At 50.0% G+C, this 15,876-nt stretch overlaps 1 protein-coding gene across 5 annotated transcripts in view; it reads right to left on the reverse strand.

Annotated features, from left to right (window-relative positions):
• LOC144114141 (E3 ubiquitin-protein ligase MARCHF8-like) overlaps window positions 1-15,876 on the reverse strand; it is a 155,869-nt gene that overhangs the window by 84,576 nt on the left and 55,417 nt on the right. For 2 of the 5 annotated variants that reach the window (XM_077647657.1, XM_077647659.1), the window contains exon 1: window positions 9,061-9,225. The exons of 2 other annotated variants lie outside the window; for them this stretch is intronic. The gene's annotated coding sequence lies outside the window, so the exon portion shown is untranslated. Of the gene's footprint in view, window positions 1-9,060; window positions 9,338-15,876 lie in introns of those variants that run through there. One more of the 5 variants, XM_077647655.1, reaches the window with a different exon arrangement.

The raw sequence follows: 15,876 nt of genomic DNA on the forward strand, positions 1-15,876 counted from the left end.
ACATATAATGCCATCGCATTAAAGAAAAAAGACACAACAAGACATAACTGACCTACAGTACTGTGCGATAGCTACAAGTTTCCAAGAAATAGGAAGGAGTGATTCAAATAAAATATTGTTGGTTTAGCGGTTTCGTCATACACAAACGCAATGTCATGCTCAAAGGCGTTTTGAAACGATGTATTTCCAATTATAGGCAAACTATGTTTCTCGCTCCTTTACGGCCTAATCTAATGTACGCGAAACGGTCAACTTTAGTGATCAGCCTGCTTGCTTTATTGTGTGTTAGAAAAGCATATTGTTACAAAACCCGAATATGTCATGCAGAACTAAATTAGGGGTAAACAGTGCGAGCGCTAAAGATAGCACAAGAAACCAGAAAGAGGGGGATGTTACTTTTAGAATCAAGCAGCCACACGATAAGACGCAGACAGCCTTGGAAGCCTTTACTCACTCTCGATATTCGGTCATATTTCGTTCGTAAAACACGAGTACAAAATATGTACAGATTCCTTCCCCCCTCCCTAAGACTTTGGTGCAATGCATGAATATTTTAAAGTATTGCGTTACTTTGGTTTATTATCGCTAATCAGAAGTCGCCAAGTAGCACCTATGTCTTTATGAGCAAACCGGCATAACAGTTTTTTGTTTCCGCGCATCTAGTTTCGGTACGCTACTGAAAAGGCAGACGATGGAGTTCATGGAAAACGACATCCGCTCTTACTAGATTCTGGTCATTGAGCAGACAAGGTATGGGATGCGAATGACTCGTTAGGATACGCATGCGGAATAAGCCAACAGTAAATGAAACTAAGGAAAGCTAATGGGAGTGTTTTATTTTTTTACGGGGCGTTGATTACAGCGAGAAACTAATTGTGAATAACTTTTCAGATAGGAAATGGTGATGGCGAAGATGATAGTGATGATGACGGCGATGATTATAATTTTCCATAGAAAGCAGAAAAGAAGACCACAAGCCTGCGGTGGGACTCAAACCCAGGGCCTTCTTATGTCGCGTTGCAGCGCTATATCAGCTGAGCGACGGCGGTGGCCGTCTCCCTTTTTCCATTCCGACGCGTTCATGTTGCGTGTAGCCCAAAGTGGAGAGTAGGGTGCCTCGATGAACAGCGCCGCTTCAGTGTGAAGGCACCGTTCTCGACGGCGGCATGTTTAGCCCCACTCTCCCGTTCGGCTGCACTGAGCGCAATGTAGCGGCGGCCCGTTTCGAAAACTGCCGTTACGTACCGCGCGGGATTCCGCAAATTTGGTGTTCTGCCAAGACGGGATGGTACCAGAGATTTTTTAGACAGTGAACCGGAGTTAGTTACGCTAAAGTACATCATTTCTCGCAGCTAATCCGCCGAGAAAATCGTCCCCTTGTAAAAAACAGTCGTTGCATTCTTACAACGGGCTTAGCATATTCCAGTGCAGTCCTGTTGACCCGGATACTCTACATTGCAATCACTTTACCAACAATCAGGATTACGTATTTCTAGCTGCAGTCGCATATTCGCCAAAGACTGCCATTCATACGGCTTCTCGTTTGACATGAAATCAAGTGTAAGAAGTCACCTATGACGGCTGCTAATTTCAGTAATTATGAGGAAGAAACTTTAAAGTTCAGAATTATACCTCCACTCCCAGCAAAAATTGTTCTGGAATGTAATCGTTTCGCATGCCTTAGCTCGCATAGCTTGGAGTTGTCTGCTTCCAGCCATCTCTTTACCTCCGATTCCTGTGCAGCTTTTTCTGTCCGCCCTGTCCGGCCGAGCAAGGCGAAATAGGCGCTGTTCTGTCTTCTGTAGTGTTGGCAAAGCACCTAGGAACACAACAGCCCGTCATAGCTTTATTTCCGACTGCTGCATCACACGCAAAACACGCACGAGTTCACTTCAAGCGGCCTGACCGGTGGTGCCACGAACAGAGCAAGGCCACATACGCTGTATCTTTATTATATATATAATAGACTTATCTCAGTTGTAAACAACGTGACGTCAAAGGGGTGTGGCCCGGTGGGCAAAATTGCCCACTTTCGCTTTGGTTTTGTATGTTTCGAGCGTTCCCGCCGCCTTTCTTCTCCCGATTTGATATACCTTGTTACGCATCGCAGCATTTCTTCTCCCGATTACAAACACTCCGGTACACGCCGAACCTTCTGTATACCAAGCTGTCGCATGTTTAGTTCGCCAGATCAGAAAGCACGTGCGCCGATGACGTAGGCCGGGAAAGCTGTAGTCGTGCCGCAGCTGTAGAAATTACCTTAGGCGAGCTTTTTGTTCGACATGTGGTTTCGCGCTGTGGCATTTGGCGCCTTCAGCTGTAATGATGGCGCCCAAAAGGAGGCGACGGTTAAAACCTGCCAGGCCACATCAAAATTTGCCGAGCGCTTTCTCAGAACCTGACAAGGTCATTTTTCCCCAGTAAGGCAGCCATATCATTTTGGCGCTGTCGTTGGTAAGCGAGTATGTGAAGCTCAAGTCGCTGCATTTTGTCAGTTTATAGACAGTTCTAGCTGTGCGTACGCAATGGCTTAGCGTACGCAAGGAGTTTGCGGGGACGGTAGTGCGCATGCGCAGAACGCGAGCGCAAGCCCTGCCTCTTGCGTGCGCACGCTAGCCAGCGGACTTTGCGTTGCGGCGCTTGCGTGGCTTGCGTACGATAACGTTGACAAGATGGCGGCGCCCTGCTCGCCCCGCTTCGGAATAAATACATGTCGCCGCTGGATTCTCCGACGCAATAGCTCGCTCAAATGGTAGCGGTTCGCTTTTGTTTCGCCTACTCTTGCCCACACGTAGCGGTATAAGCGATAACTATAGCCCCTGTTTTTCAGATAATTTGGCGATTTTCAAGCTGGTAGGCCTAACTAAATGCAGTGTGTTTTCCTCGTAGCAACGACACCCGGCGAAGCAGTTTTCTAGCTTTTAGCCAGTGCTCACATTTTTTTTCGGTCTCCATGGTTTTTCTTGTTGAAAAAAAACGCTCCAATGCCCTCACCCTAGTTATCAGTAATCACGGATTAAATTTTCTTCAACCGAGCGTTGATGTGCTTTGACGCCTTGTCACTAGATGGCGCTACTGTTTACGCGTGCGCAAGAGGGACGCAACGGCACGGCCAGCTAAAACTATACTTCGGCGCTGACAGCGTAACGCACGCAGCGCTGTAGCGCTTTGCGTACGCACAGCTTAAAAACTGCCTTATTTTTATCTTTATGCCACAAAGGCATCCCCCCCCCCCCCCCCCACCTCCCACCTCTACTTTGCGCTCGTTCACTACGAATATCCTGACGCCGTACCTACCTTCAGCGCGTCAGTAACCAAAGAAGAAGCGTCTGCGAGACAGCAACGAAAGGAGCCTTTTTTTCCCCCCAGTAGTGGTTTATTTTCTTTCCTTTTCGTATTGCTCTTAAATAAATCACTACTGAGGAAAAAGGCTCCTTTCGCTGGCGTCACGCAGCCGCATCAGTAAAATTCGTCCTAGCATGTCCTAAAGCTTGTCCTAAAGCTTGCTTTTTTTTTTTTTGCCTCTCGACGACAGCAGCGGGGACGAGAGCTGGTCTCTCGTGTTCACTCGTCCGTGTCTTTCTGCGCGATTAACATCAAACGTGGTGTTCTAACTAGCCCAGACCCGTACATTAATGAGATCTCTATTGCCTTGCCCGACGACTATCGCGTGAGGCAGCAAGCAAGCGTCTCTTGGCAGCTGGAGCAGACGATTCCGCGGAATCGAGGAAGGCTTGCCTGTGCTGCTCCGGACTCCCATTTGTCAGTGTAACCTGGCGGTGACGATGGGATTTGTGATTAATCAGACACTTTTAAAGGTTTTTCTTCACGATTAACAGAAAACCTTTAAGGGAAATTTGTACTCGAATAAGGCAGCTACGAATCAGTAAGACGTCGTCCTATCGTATCATCAATCAACGTACAACACCATCCAGAGCGAAACTTAACCGTCCGCATGATTTTGTTCGGAACAAGCCGCTAAGAGACAGTACTTAGAAAATAGGACCATCTGGTTTCAGACGTGTTCTCAGCTGTCCACCCCAAAGCAGTGAGGCGACGGACCGTTTCGAAGAGAAATTTGCCATTACTGAACAGAATTATCCGCATATGGTGCAGCAATAGGAGAAAGGGATTCCAGAGAATGTTGGAAAAGCTGGTGCCAACTAGGCGAAAACAGTTATATCTGGTAAGTCATCCTCCGCGCTGCAGGCATACCCAAGAAACTTGGGACCTTGTGAACAGTCTTTGCGTTCGAAGAACAAATGCAGCATAATGCTGCGGAATTTGGTGATTCTGGTACTCTAAATTGCGACTGCGAAGCAAGACCAAATAAGCGTTGTTCTTTTTCAGGGCAGCCAGTGACTGGGGAACACAGCAGCCCGTCATAACTTTCCGATCGCCGTGCAGTCGAAGCGACTGCACCATGCATAACAACATCCAAGAGTGCCAGTAGACTACTATCACGAGCTAAACAACTATGCAGTGCCCATTTAAAGTTCTGTCGCATCATTGCAGACGCCACGCAACCTCACGGAAACAACGCCACAAGCATGGCGTGCAGGACGCGACTGCGCGTGGACCCAACATGCCGCCGTTTTCCAACGGAGGCGCGGGTTGATACAAAGGGTGTCCCCACCCTGAAAGCGGAGGCGCGCAGGCATCAGCGTATCCTATTGGAGAGTGTTCAGCAGCGCCACCCTCGCCCATAGCAGCGGACGTCGAGCGTCCTGTAACAAATGCCGAGCTGAACGGGCGGCAGCTGTGCGGGAGCTCTTATGCACCGTGTCTTTCCATCTACCTTCTGTTAAAGAATTATCGCCGATCGAAAAAGATGATTGCACGGTTAATTTCAAACCCATAATGACCGCGGCCATAAAAAAAACATGTTAAGGATTTACCGCCCATCGAAAAAGATGATAACACGGTTAATTTCATCCCATAATGAACACGGCCTTAAAAACAAAGTAACATTTCCTTACGCCTTCTTTAATTTCAATGACTTTTGGCTTCTTTCGTACAGATTCGCGTTATCATCGCGTGTATACGCCTCGATATAATGGTGCTTGTCTCTACCTGCGTGTAACACGAAACCTTCTTACAGTTTTATACCGGCTGCATTCCCGGATGCCCAGAGGAGTAGCGCTCCAAGGGCGCTGCAGTCGTCGGTGCCCACTCGCAACCACCTTATAAATACGTAAGTAGGCGTTGGCTACGTAGGACAGCGCGCTCTGTTCCAAGAGCACCAGCCTGTGTACACACGAAATTGCATCGGCTTCTTGCAAGAACCTATGCGCAAAGGAAATCGATCCGTTGTTCCCGCTCGTCGACAGTCGAGCATACGAGTGCAACAGGAATCGTTGTTTGATAGAGGAAAAAAAACAGCAGCGTGCTGTATCGAGTATTCTTCCCTGTTGCCGCAATGTCTTCTGCAATTCGCTGCAGTACAACAAACGCGTGAAGTAATATGTGACTGACAATAAATAAATTCGCCTCTGACGGGCAGGAGAGTAGCACAGAGTTGTTCATTCAGTAACGGCACTGTTACTGAATGTATTTATATGCACACATATAAACTATTACATTAATACTTTTTTTCGGACTGAAGACCAGAAAATTCAGTTTTAATTGTTTTAATCGAAGAAGAAAAGGAGGACGTTGCAATATTCGGGAAGGCCTAACCTCGAAAACTCATTCCAACTGCTTCACCAGAGTACCGCCTACTGCACAGAACTGACACGGCATTCAGTACTGCTAAAAGAGGAGAAAGCTTGCGGCCCATAAATACTTAGCGAAATCAGCCATCAATGGGCCTGTTGTCCATGTCGTTCCGAACCTCACCCTGCTGACCACGTCCCGTTATGAAGGTTACCAAATACACCATTACCTGAGCCATGAGCCCATCCTTTGTACAGCGGATTTCGAACATTCGAAATTCCCATGGAACATACGTTCCTGCGCGTCAAGACACTGTGAGGTTTCCATGACGCTGTTGTGATGTAGGATTCCTCGCCTTAATCCATATTTATGCCGTTCTGGGTTCGCGCCGTCGAATCTATGTGCGTCATGCGGGGACGTTGAAACGATAGATCATTTCATCCTCTACTGCCGGCGGTTTGCACGGCAGAGAATTCAGTTTTTGCAAAATCCTCTCGCTCAATTAGGGCTGCCGTTTACTCTTCCCATCCTCCTCTCCTTCGGTGCAACCGTCAAAGGGCATGCCATTAGGCAGGTGTGTCAACTTCTTCACAAGTATATCATTGAAACCGGGAGATTTTTGTGTTAACTTCTCGATGTCCTTGCTTTCCTCTCAAAATTATTTTCTTTGTGATTAATTATTTAAAATTTAGTTATTCAACCCACACCGCTTTGTCTCCTCGATTTTCATTACGATTTCTTCAATATCTCTCAAAATTCGTGATTTGCTTTTTATCTCAGATTCCTCTATATTTATGAGCCGCTTGAGACAAACCTGGATGAGTTTTTTCCTGTTTGGATCTGCACCAAACCCTGGCCAATCCCCCACCGTGGGTATGTGCCATCGTACTTGAGGCAACAACAACAACAAGAACAACGAGTACTTAAACACACTATACGATACAAATAAGCAAGACCGGCCGAGTAAAGAAGTGGGCCGATCAGAGCTCAAGTTAACAGCTTACCCTCCGTCCCATCTATTGGCCGCGGCAAATGCGTCTTATCCACCGCCTTCAAATAAAGATTCTGAGCATCATCATTCGCTCGGTAACTCGGCTCAGTTTTTCGGATGAAAACCTGAGCCACATTCTTCCTGAGAGTCCAGTGCGTTTGTGGAAGCGTTCTGCTTTCGGTGATACTGCCTGAAGCCGCTCAACTCTTTAGACCACAAAGAAAAGGCCCGCACTCCGCAGCAACTCCAGGGAAGACAAACCGATGACGCGTCACATCACGGTACGTTCGCGACCACCAACGCTCGTAATGGGGAATTTTGATTATCGCCAGAATTGAAATGTGGTAGTCTTCCAGCACAGGACTGCACAACTAAGAGTCCCGTCGAAATTCCCGAAATTGCACCGCAAAGCTGCCGCTTCCATGGAGGCGCATATCGCTGCCAGGAAACCGCCGTGTGGTGAAAAATTCATTTGGTAATTTATTTAAACGAATAACGTAAGGCTCGCGCAACAACTGGTCGCACGTACTGAAGCTCACTGAAATTTCCGCGAGTTATGCCTGCTCCCAAATTTTTCGCAATTTGAAGTAAACTTTCGAATTCCACACTCAGAATATATTGCATTTTAAAACCATATTTATGTACTATACAAGCCAACGCATCTTACCCTTAAGGTATTACCAGTACTTTATGCGATGCAAGTACAGTTGACTCCGATTTCAAATTTAAACTAGACCCCCCACTCCCTTTCTTCTTCAAAGCAGACCACTATTCTGATTAGACCACATGCTTGTACCGGAACTAGCTACCCTAGTTGTTTTTCTGAGCAAACGAACACGTCTATTTCCAAATATTTCTCGTTAATTTACAGACAATGGCAGTGCTTTAGAATAGATATTTTTATCGCGAAGTTTTGAAGACCGTTCTGAAAACCTAGCGCGTCGTAATAATTAAAGTGAGCCATGAATGTATGCGCATTCTGTTGCTGACTGAGCTGCGCAGTCAGCACTTAGTCTTTAACACTCATGGTTTCGATCAAGAACAGTGAGTACCGGAATAACCCGTTGATTAGTACGACGACCTTCTTCCACAAGGGCACATTTTGGGCTGAAAGCGCAGAAGTTATTAGGTCTCGGAATTAAGAGTTATCAATGTGAGGATTTCCTCGTAAGGTTTGGTCAGAGAATTATGGCGTTTTTCTTTTTTTTCGCGGGATACGCCATACTAATTCACATATTTCAGAGGTCAATATTTCACAAACTTGAACTGGTTAGCATGTTGCCCTTTAGAAGCGAAAAACACTGAGCTACCCAACTCGGGCCCTACTTGCCCTATAGCAGCGTAAAAATACCCCCCCCCCCTCCACCCCCGAGGCATTTTTCACGACTATTGGCTAACAACGCTCCGCGTGAATCGTTGAAAAACATGGTCCAAACTTGGTTGGTCATCAAGCTCGCCACATACAGGAACGATGACGGGTATATGGATCCACGTATGTTGTAAAAGCCACCAGTGATGGCTCCGACTGCGCTGCGCTGCAACAGTAACGTTTCCTGGCTATCATCGGCGCTATTTAACGAGCTAACGTCAAATCAGACTTTGGCTCGGCGTCGCCATATGGCGCGCACTCCCCACGCAATAACGCCGTATGCACGGAACAAAGCGAGCTCACCATCTATTCACAATTACCTCGACATTACCCCGCGCTGCGGTGACGAAGCTGCTACGGCGCTTTGCTGGAGATCATCAGTTGGCGGGTTCGTTCTCAGCCGCAACGGCCGCATTTAGATGAAGGGAAAATGCAAACACCTCCGCGTAATGCCACTTAGGCGCAGTGAGAAAGCCCAGGTGGTCAGAATTTGCCTGGAGCATTCCCCTACAGCCCGCTTCGTAACCGGCTTAGCAACATAAAAATCCAGCGTTATTATCGCGCAGAAAATTTATCACAAAAACGCCTAAAAGGCTGGAAAGCCACCTACGGAAGATTGGCGCGACAGTGTTGCTACATCTCGGGCGGGTACGGAGCAGCTGAAATAAGCAGAAAACATTCCCAACAACGACGGGACAGAGCGACAGCGTGAACGAGATAACGCGTGAACGCGGCAGAGAATAAACCAGAACTAACACGTCCTTCGGGCCAGATTCCCAGCAAAAGCCCTATACAATTAACGCCGATAACAGCGAATAACGCGAAAGTCCTCGATTCGGTGAAAGATTGCGCGCAACTCCGAGATCTCCCACGGGTGCTGTACAGACGAATAGCGGAGGGCTCGTCGTACCTCGTTCACTCTCGTGATTTCGCGTGCGCACGGTATACCGTTCCCACGCCTGCGTGTTCGCCCAGGACAGGCGCCTCCGTTGACAAGCGCCGAGTGCAGCCCATGGGGCTTCGTGCACGCCAGGTGCATACTCACGGGGCTGACGCGTAGCTCGGGCAGTGCGCGCGGCCTTTCGCTGCGCCTCGTATGGCGGCCGGCTGCGCCGGAATGGCGGCACGGGCAGCAGCGCAGGGCCGCGCAGCAGAGCACTGGCGGCATGCTCGCCGGCTGCGCGCCGCTGCTCGCGCCCGGCGCTGACGTAAGGCTCGGGCGCAGCTGTGGGTCGCGAACACGAAGTGCCTCGCGCAGCAGCTGAGCCGCAGCCTCGCGGCGCTGGCATCCGATGGCCGCTCTTCAAGGGCGCGCGTCACCGACTGCGGAAGGGGCCGGCCGCCGCAGAGGGCAAAAACCAACATTCAGCGCATAGCGCTATGGGGAACTTGCGCTGAAGTTTGCGGTGCCGATTGCAGCGCCGCAACACACTGCCTAGCGAGAAGAGCAAGCAGTTTTGGGTAGTACTCTTAATACTTTTCCGCGCCACCTTCAGGCGCTTATTGGCGTGAGCCTCCGCGCTCTGTCGAAGGCGTCAGCTATCTGGGCTACGCCGAGAGAAGCTAGGCAATGAATGCTGTCAGCCAAACGCGGGCATCTAATCGCGCAGAATGTGTTCTCGCGTTTGCAGCGGCCCAAGCGGCTGACAAAAGCGGTTTTGAGTCACCGAATGGAACAATTGCAGTGCCACCTTGGCAGCGCAGGTTCCCCATAGGTTGAAGCCCGGGACCACAGGGCCCAACGTCCAAGTCCGCGACGCAACTGCGAATTGTAATACCTGCTCTTGGCCGCCAAATGAGCAGAGGCACGTTCAGGTAAAGCGCATCTGAGAGAAAACGTTGAAGCGGTTAGGTATCGCGTGTTTTCACAACTTCTTCTACAACGGGGACATTGTCCTGAGGAGCTTTCGCTTTATGTTTAGAGCGATTACATCGAGACGAAGGCACGATAATAGTGACCGGCGTATATGACCCACATAAACGCGTCGTTCCATCAGACGTGAAAAGCAAAAGTGACAGGCAGCTTTGCAGGTGAATGCAACAGCTTCGGAGCGGGCATGGACATTCCACATGTTGCGCAAAAGCTGGTTTACGACTCTCCGTTCCTACTGATAGTGACACAGTTTGAAGTTATTCCAGATTTCGCAGCAAGATATAACCAAAATGAATGTAGTTCTTCGTTTTCAAGGACATGCCCTGCGATCGAGGGCAACAATCCTACGAGCACAGTATTCAGTCAGTACCATCTGACAAAGTAAATAATGTAAATAATTTGTTTTCATCTCTCTCTCTCTCTCTCCACGCGCGCACGCACGCACGCACGCACGCACGCACGCACGCACACACGCACACACACACACACACACACACACACACACACACACACACACAGCACACACACACACACACACACACACACACACACACACACACACACACACACACACACACACACACACACCACACACACACACACACACGATAAACACGCGCGCGCGCGCGCGCACAACACGCACGCACGCACGCGAAAATGATCTGCACTCCTGGAGGCGTACATATCTCGCCGAAAGTAAATGAAATCCGCGGCACCGGCGCATCGCTGAAAACCGATCTCTTCGGGACGTCTACCTTTCTGCCGGTGCAATGTAGGCGTACAAGCGGAAGCCGCCGCGTGTACATATAGTCGCTGAACAGGCGCGCACAAGCAGCCGCAGTCGCCAACTTACATTCTGAACGCGGAGCATATCACTAGAATGACGTAATTTCTTTTAAAAAAAAAGTAGATAGACGACCCTACTAAAAATGCTCAAAGCTTCCCAATTTTACTAATCAGCTGGTACTGACAGAATGCATAATAAGTGCAGATAACAGTTTCCCCCATTTGCGCGTGGAGTGGCCGCACCGCCATGTGCCCCCCCCCCCCCCCATCGGCCATCCTTTGTTTTCATCACTCTCTCTCTCTCTCTCCACACGCACACACATACGCACGCACACGCACACGCACAAGCACGCGCACACACACGCACGCACGTACGCACGCACGCGCACACACAACGCGCACGCACGCACGAAAATTATCTGCACTCCTGTAAGGCTACAATGTGGCTACGAAGTGAGCCGCCCTGGAGGGCTTCGGATCAATTCGTAACGTACGTACATAACACGTACTCTGTGTATGGGTGGGTACGTGCCTACGGCGTTCACTGGCGAGCCCGAGGTAGCAGGTTCTATCACGAAAGCGGCCGCTTGATTTTTGAAGGAGACAAAAATACAAAACCGCCTGTGTATTGAGATTTGGATACAAATTCAAGAACGCCAGGTGGCTGAAATTAAATCACAGTGCTTCACTATACGCCGTCCTTCATTGCCGACAGTGTTGTTCCGGCACGTAAGAATCATCAATCAACACTTCTGTATCACTGATATATGCGTGCGAAGTCTATTATTGAAAATCCTCCGAAACCGCACCGTACCGCGGGTTATACGGTCATAATGTAGCTCGTAACAGCGGCTTTTATTCAGTATATGGCCGGACGATGGCGATCTAATTTACGCAGACCTATGCGCTCCGCGCCGGTAAAAAGCACGATGTATTTGACGCGCGTTCTGCAGAAATAATCCAGTGCGAGGATGACGTGCGCAACACGCACAGACGCTGCCGCTTGTTCAGTCGCCAAGCAGAGCGAATTAGCGTCGTGCGTCTCTGTGCAGACTGAAATTTTATCCCCAGCGGGAGACGTGCGCTGACGTCTGCAGCAGCGACCGGAGGCGATAAAAAATAAGAAATACAAACGCGCATAATTCGCCGAGGCGCATTACTCGCGCGTGTTTCCAGTGTATAGCGCGGCGCTCATATTCGGAGTCCAAATCGACGAACACATACGCGCAGCCGGGGCGCAACGGGGGAGCCAACGTTATGCAAGCACACAACCCTGGGGCATGCCTTCCCGATGCGCCGCGTTGCTTGCGGGCGCTCGACGGTGGCCTACGCGCGCGCTGAAAGTACGGGTTTCGTCATCGCCACCGCTACACCCAGTTGCGGTCCGTGGTTCGCCGACTCGCCACTTGAGCTGCGAATCTGTGGCACTGAGTGCATAATGCGCGCTTGCGCAACGGGCACCGACAAGGGCGTCGGATACTTTGCATTCGTATTCCATCGCGGTTTCGTGGAAGTTCGGCCCATGTTTGTGCCCCGGCGTGAATGCGACGCCGCGAGTTTCAGAGCCTTATTTACGTCCTCTTCCAATAGAGCTGTTTTGTCTGTTTCAACTGCCGCCGGCTGCTTTCGACGCGAGGCTCAAAAGGGCAGCGGTCAGAAAAGCGGCCTTCAATTGTCCACGACGCTTCTGCGAATTCGTGCATAAAATGCCTATATTGACCCTACCAAACTGCTCGGGATCAGATTTCGCATCTTGGAGAGCACGTAAAGGTCATAAAACTCTCAAGAGAGCGGTTGTCTCTGCGGTTTTGCTGTCTGAAATTTCACAATGCACTGGCGCACGTTTCTAACGCGCCTTCGCAAATGCATCGTGCACTCAACTTTGTAGCGCGTCCCTCATAGCCTGAGTCGCTTTGGGACGTTAAACCCCTATAAACCAAACTAAACCATCAACTTTGTAGCTGCACTCTAAGCAGAAAGGAGTAAGAGGGAGCGCGCTAGAGAAGAGCTTTTTACTCCCATATGGGCGTATTCGTGTTTAGAGTGTCAAGGTGCCTCAACTCGGCGACTGGAGCTCTTCTGTCAGCATTTTCTCGTATTTGCCTTGTCGCGCTAACCTTAACCGATATATAAAAACATTGCGCGTTATTAAAGATGGAGCAGGTGATGGGTGGTGCTTACTGAAGGGAATCGAATTACTTATTCCTCAGCATTTGTTTACTCTCCATGGAGAAAAGTATGAATCTTCTTTAGTTTGCGGAAGGTGCCTTGCTGAGAGCGCAGCAATCCGTGATGATGCACATAGAGCAGTTAGCACACATGTATACGCTGACAGGGAAGCGCGCACGAAAGTTGCTGAAAGTTTGCGCTAAGGTCAGGAGCGTCCTAGATGTGTTAGTGTGGTTGCTGGGCATGAGTGGGTCGGTTCAGGTTGAGGAATGCGGAAAGCTGCAAGCTGATACCATTCGATAGATTGTCTGCGTGCATTACTAGCCTACCTACGTTGAATGCCATACTTCGTTTACAGTACATTTTCTCCATCACTGAACCACGCTATAGATGTCCTAAAACACCTCTTACCATAAAACGCACGCGGGGTCCTAGTGCGCCGTGCTAGCATAGCGTCCTGAAAGAATTCTTTGTGACCATCAGCGCGCCGGATAAATGGGGGAAATTTAGCATAGTGCGATCCGCTACAGTATCAGCTTCCGCGGGATCGCCTTGAGGGCGCCAGATGGCGCCACGTGCCCGGCAGCTGCGCGCACGCCTATCGCGTCGGCGCCAATCAGCGCGTGCGCATTGTCGGCGTGAGGAAACGGGTCGCTAAATATCTCTACTAAATGCATACTATTTAGCGCGCGCAGTTCCATCCAACCCGAGTTTCATGCCCTGCTTTGCCACTCAGTAAGCCTCCGGTCCGGTCTTCGTCCAGTCGTCGTTCCTGCCTCTCCACTATGCAGAGGGGTGACGCCGGCGGCGCGTGAAGGTGACGGCGTGTGAATTTGCGTTCGCTCGCCACGCTCACAGTCTGGTTCGGAGCCTCTTTAACCCTGCAACTCCCTGCGTTTCATGCCTGCGATACAAAGGCAGCATAAATGTCAGTAGCTTTGCTTTCCGCTCGCGAAAGAATACAAAATCCTCACAGTATCACACACATCAAATTTCTAAAAGCTAAAGCATATCCGCTTCCAGATATACAGCAAAGGTGCTGCGAGGTAAGTAACTGCAAACGCTAAAATTCCCGTCTAAACAGACTGCAATTTCAAAGGCTAAATCAGCAGAGGACGGGGTAATTTTGAATTCGTCTATCGATTTATGGCGTTTTCCCGAGTTCGTGTGTTACTGATCTTGGTTGTTCAGAAATCACTTTAATTTGCTAATTTTATCATTTCTTTCTCAAAATGTTCACCACGTTTTTTTCACATTTCCGGAAAGCAGGGGCCAGCAACAAAGACATGCTGAAAGTTCAGAAGCCGCCTGTGTGCTGTGCGATGACGTTAATGAACCCCGCAGGTGGTATAAATTAATCCGGAGCCCTCCACTATACGGCGTACCTCATACACCATGTGCCGCTTCGGGACGTCAAAACCCACGTACCACCTATACCATTTATCCCGCATTTCCATCGCCTGGGCCTTACAGGGCTACGGAAAACGGAGCGCGTTGCCAAAGTAATTAATGGCACGTCCTGAATATAGGCGGAAGCTACGTGTTGCATGGCGCCATTATTCCGCCTTGTCCATTTGATCTGATCGCTTGCAGAAAGTCCGTGCAGCTAACACGAGGGAATTTGAGCGCACGTGCTCCGATAACGCGATGATTCATTTCCTCGAGCTGGAATTACATATGACACTCTCTTGTGGAGCCCTGTCAAGTGCGTGCGATAGATGACGCTCGGAAAACCCTGAATGTGCGGAGAGGAAAGGAAAGGGGAATGCAGTGTGCGGTATGTCGGGTGATATGCAGTTCTCTCTCTCTTTTTTGCGACATTGCGGCCTTTTGCTCAATGCGGGGCAGCTATAGACACAGAGAAACACGCTTGTAAAGAGAAAAATATGGCGCCAACAAATGTAGATACGTTTTAGGTAAGGAGATTCCCTAGCGAGCTCGGCTAGCGCAAAATAGTTTGCACGTCAAGAGCTGCCAGGGCGCCGGTGGAGCCGCGGCCTTGCTGGAAGTAATTAATTACGCCGACCTTTCTCGCTGGAGTGCGCACACGAACGACGTCGGAAGCCCAGACACGTCGTTTATAGCGCCAGAGCGCGATCGAAACGGAGTCGGCCGATCGAAGCCCCGTTCCATCACATCGGGTACCGAAAAGTCGGGAGCTGCCTGCGGGAGCGGGGGACGTTGACGGCTTGGGCGCACGGTGGCAGCTTTGCGGGCAAGGAAACGGGAAGAATTGGAAGCTAGAAGCTACACCGCAGCCGATAAACGAGAAATAACAGCATGACCCTGGCGTCTGCCTGTGGCAGAAGGCTTTTCTCCTGCCGACCCGCTCGTCGGCAAGCAGTGCGTGGGATAAAGGAGGGAAGAAGGAGTTGTGGGTGTCGAACGTAAAAAGGATTGCGAAAAAAAAAAAGGAAAGGTCACCCGACGTTGGTCACAGTTAACGCTGTCGGTCGCGAACGGGAACGGATGGTGAAGTCCGGCAGCCGTAAGCGCGAAGCGAAGCATGCGCCTGTTCTACTCGGGATACTAGAGCGCAGACAGGTTCGCGCCACGGTGTCGCCAGTAAGTTATGGTTTGCACACCTCGTTCCGCCCTGTCCGGCGTGACCTTACAACGAAAAGGTGGCGGGACGAACGGGGGACTGCGCCTGCAAAGAAGGCCCCACAGGGGTGCGTAAACCTACAACGCACAAACACAGCAGCAGAGGAACAGGTCCTCCGAGTGAAAGCTGCCTCCACGGACATCGTCGGCGGTAAATCAATTTTCTCAGCGACACTTGGGCCGCCCTTGGCACGGACTGTGTTTATTCTGCGGGGGCATGTACGTACAAGCGAGCAAGTCCGGCCGAGCGGCGAAGGCATTCGTCGGAAAATGCGTTACTTTCCGGCTGGCCGAATAGCAAAAGGAAGAATAAAGGAAGAGGGCGTTCCAGAAGAAGACAAAAATAATTACGAAAGCAGGCACAGGCCCAAGAGCTACCACCACCGGCCGCTGCGCAATAACGCGTCAGAAATCGGTGGTGCAGTGAGT

Source organism: Amblyomma americanum, chromosome 1, assembly GCF_052857255.1.
Source record: "Amblyomma americanum isolate KBUSLIRL-KWMA chromosome 1, ASM5285725v1, whole genome shotgun sequence".
Classification (NCBI taxonomy): domain Eukaryota; kingdom Metazoa; phylum Arthropoda; class Arachnida; order Ixodida; family Ixodidae; genus Amblyomma; species Amblyomma americanum.